We start from the raw sequence: 4,611 nt of genomic DNA, 5'->3' as shown, positions 1-4,611 counted from the left end.
CAATTCTTTTTTTCCTTGTATTAAATATATATCTTGAGTCGCGAGACTGACATGCGTTTATTAGTAACGTGGGACAGACCAAGTTCGATGTTGTTTTCAACATTTCTAGAACAAACGTACTATTTTCTCATAATATCATGAAAGTGCATGCAATTTAATGAAGTTTTCTGTAATTAACTAAAAATGACGAAAATTCACGTGGGACGGTTATGCATTTATGGGCAGTACAGTACACCACCTCTGACACTATGCCAAATGTACAAGAAAGACAGCGCCAGTAAAAGAGTTGGTTCGGTTGTTAGATTGCTGAATCGAAAAAACAGAAACAAAATGTTAACATGAAAACGGGGTTTTATAATTGATAAATGTATCGATAGTTTCTCATCCGTTACGTTTCCTTGTCGTAGCGCATTTGATTGTTTCCATCTCCAGGATGTTCGTCTCTGCTCGAGCATTGAGGACCATGATGAAATGAGAATATCAAAATGTGAGCATTAGTGTTGATCTACTGATAAATTAATTAAAAGTGCTTTTCATGTGCATTCAAGTTTTTGTTTCACATTTCTCCATAAAGTTTGATATGAAAAAGTTGTAGATCTAGTTAAATTCTACAACTTTGCTGAAGAAAGCATGCCGTTAACTTTAAAATCTTGTGAGATACAAGCAAATTTTGAGCTTTTTAAGTGTTTTTTTTTTTTTGAAGCGAATTTTCTCAATTTTACAAAAATTACGTTCTCCCAGTTTTTGCAGCAAATTTTGCCTATTGTATGGCCTTCTAATGCCACTAAAAGAAAAAATTTTATCGAACCAACTCCATGAGTTATGGGCATCTGAAGATTGCATAGTTTTTCACTTAAATTTGCTTATAACTTCAAAATCACAAGAGTTACAAGCTTGCGATGTTTAGCAAAAATGTGTATCTTTACTTCCTCTGCAACTCTTCTGAAGACCACATTCACGTAAAACTGAAAATAAAAAAGTTAGATCAAAATAACTGATTTTTTGGGTCCACCCTAAGTTAAAACTTTCAAAATCAATTTACTTAGCTCAAATGAAGAGTTAGATCAAAAGTGTCTTCGACAAAGTTGTTCAAAATAACATTTTCTAAAAGTTTTCAGAAGAGCGCAGCCATAAATTTCATCAAACAAAAAAGTTTGAATCACAATTTTAACTTAAATGAGGGCCACCCTATTCAACTTTTTTCTTCTTCTTCTTTTTGGCGTTACGTCCCCACTGGGACAGAGCCTGCTTCTCAGCTTAGTGTTCTTATGAGCACTTCCACAGTTATTATAGAGCTTACTATGCCAATGACCATTTTTGCATGTGTATATCGTGTGGCAGGTACGAAGATACTCTATGCCCAGGGAAGTCGAGAAATTTCCAACCCGAAAGATCCTCGACCGGTGGGATTCGAACCACGACCCTCAGTTGGTCTTGCTGAATAGCTGCGCGTTTCCGCTACGGCTATCTGGGCCTTAACTTTTTTCTTAAAAGATGCAAAATTCAATTACGAATAACTTTCTTCAGAGAATCGAACGTCTAAAATCGACGAGAACAGAGAAAACACTTTTTTCCGGCTAAATTGTCGATTCGGTCCATTGTGCAATGCTACACGGAAACGGAATTCAACTCAATTTTGGGTTGTTTCTACGCAATCCCATAGTTGAGCCCAATAACTCAATTTTGGCTAAATTTCCAAGGTCCCCACTAGGTAGTTTGGCTTTAATTCCATTATAAAAGTATACTCAATTTTTTGGTTGATATAACGCAAAATTGAGTTCTTTCGACTCAAGCATAAGAAAAATTGCATTTACCCAAATTTGGCTTATTGGGCCAAAGTACCCCCATTAGGTAGATGTAGCTCTCTCTATTTTTTGACAACATTCGTGTGGGAGAAAGAGAAAACCGAGAGATTTTGGGTTGAAACTATAATCGATATACTTAATTTTGGGTAAAGTAAACTCAAAAATTAGGTAAACATATTCTCCGTGTATAATTACTGTGTTTGACCGATGGGCTAAGGGACGATTAAAATATGGGCGTCCATCATTTTTCGGGATTTGTAGACCACCCCTCCCCACTCTGTCACGCTTTTTTCCAATACCTAATACATGCACTGTCACAACTTCATAAGACCCCCCCTCCCCAAAATGAATGGACGTCATTTTTGGATGACCCTAACAGGTGCGGTAGTGTGGTAAACGTCAAACACGAACAAAAACTAAGCGAAGCGCTGGCTGATAGTGGATTGGCCACCTATAGGGTTGTCCCAGAAAGTATGGGGCACGACTTCACCATACTGCCATTCAAAGACTAGTGAAAGATAAAAATTCTGATTTTTACACATTTGATTACTGTACCCAACGAGAAGTAGATTGCGATTTTTTAAATGAATAATTAAATTATTTATGTGTTATTTGGTAACATTTCTTTGAAACATCTCATTATCAGTCTTGCACAAACCGCGTTATTTTTGAGCGACTTTGTTTTTACAAAATGTTGATATATGTCAGAAAGTGTGCATAATAAAATTTCTGAAAAAATATATTTATCAGAGACGATACGATAATTGATCGGACTATCACTTATTAAAATTGAAATTTTATACTCAAGCATATAAAATTTGTATTAGAACTAAAAATTCAATTCCAGCCGTGGTCGATTTGAAAATGGTCAAAAAAACAAATCCTTATATTTACGTAAAAACATGCATAAAACAAAAAATTAAAGTTAACCATCCAAAAGAATATGGATTAACCTTTCGTAGATGCTAAAATGTATTATTTTTATTACTATTTAAAACACCTGAAGAGTTATAACTTCGTAATGTTGTCTTATGTGGAGAGAAAAATACGAGATTTCTCGAATTTTACCATTTTTCCAAGTGTTCTCTAACAAGCCAAACAAAATTTCAAATAAAAATTTATGTAAAAACATCCTTGATACAATGTTACTTGAAACTCACCACGGTGAAAGATTTTGATAAAAACATATTCTACTAGTTACGTATTCTCGGCAGCTTAAGCCGATGCCGTGCTTCTTTTGTAATTCTCTAGGACAACAGCAGACAAATTCCGTGTTTGTCTTTTTACATTTATGCGTTGCTCAATCCTCTATCGATTAACTCCGACAGACTTGTCAAAATGCTTTTGGAACGTTTTATAACGCTGCGAACATCCCTTGTCAGTGTGACTATTGTCGGCAGCCTCCACTCTCTTCGGCAACTTTCCCATAACAATGCTGGTGAATCGCTTCGGCAAATCAGTCGCATTTTGAGGCGTGCTCATTTGAATTGATGACATCTCCGGCGATATCGTTTGTTTAGTCTCGGAAATCTCGCCAGCGGGAAGCGGGCAGAACAAAGAATCATCTTAATGTTTCCACTGATATGTTTTGATAGAAAAATACTGTGTATTTGGCGTTTGAAATTTGGTTGCCGATAATAGTCGAATGGTGCCGAAGCCGTAAGTCTCCCTAGTTATTTTTCAACAAAAACAAAATGTAGGGTCTGTGCTGACGCAATATGAATTGATTTTCTAAAAATCAAAATGTTCAATGTAAACGCTTATTAATTTAAACAAATTTTATCACAGATGATGGTTGAAATAGCTTATAGCAAAATTAACAGAAAATATAAACACATGTAGCATTGTTTGGATAAAGTACTAATGAATTTTCAATGATCAAAAGTCGTTGCCCCATACTTTATGGGACAACCCTATAACCATTATTTGAATCGATAGATTAAAAAAAGTTGGTCCGATGAACATCGATGAGAGTGGTGACGTCCTGTTTGCCTGTAGTAAATTTTACAGGTTTGAGGCTAAGTAGCCCGTCATTCGTTTGGCAACTATGATGACCTTTCAGAGCTTTTCAAAAGTGATAAAACTCCCAGCCTTGGAATAAGTTTATATTATGACTTGAAAAAGTATCACTGTACGCCGCTTACATGCATAAAGGTTATGCTGATACTTTTTCAGCTGTTTTAGTGCAGAACCAACTGATTTTTCTTCTGCATTCGATATCGTGAGAATGAATTAGCAACAATCATCAAGCGACGCGTACAAATATCAATGACGGCCTACTTCGCTTTAACAATCTTTTGCTCGTTTTATTTAATAATGGGTTGAAAAAATCTCAGGAATCTCTTACCTATCGTAATGTTTTGGATGGCCTTCAATAATTTACGCATGAGTTCAAAAACCGTTTAATTCACCTTATTTCAGCTAAAAATATACAAATTATTTTCACTTTACCCCATTTACACACTTGCCCCGCGGTATCTTAATAGATTGTGCAATTCTAGTTTTGGCCTTAAATTTTGCTGATAAATTATGTAAATTTACTTTGTTATTTAAATGTTTTAAAAACTTGATGACAAAATAATTGTTTGACATTTTTTTTACGAAAAAATTGTCAAAATAGTCAAAATAGTGGTCTGTTTTCAGTAAAGTGTACTCCAGCGCCATTCACGTCAGTGATAGACCCCAAGACAATCGGAATAACTCCGGAACCACTTAGGCCATATTCTCAAATTCTTCGGACTATAACCTATTTATAGAAGAATTAAGATGAATTTGTGTTTTATTTTTTATTATTCCACGACAGATT

Source organism: Aedes aegypti, unplaced genomic scaffold (genome assembly GCF_002204515.2).
Source record: "Aedes aegypti strain LVP_AGWG unplaced genomic scaffold, AaegL5.0 Primary Assembly AGWG_AaegL5_hic_scaff_1880_PBJ_arrow, whole genome shotgun sequence".
NCBI lineage: Eukaryota > Metazoa > Arthropoda > Insecta > Diptera > Culicidae > Aedes > Aedes aegypti.
Note: the sequence above shows the minus strand (reverse complement) of the source record.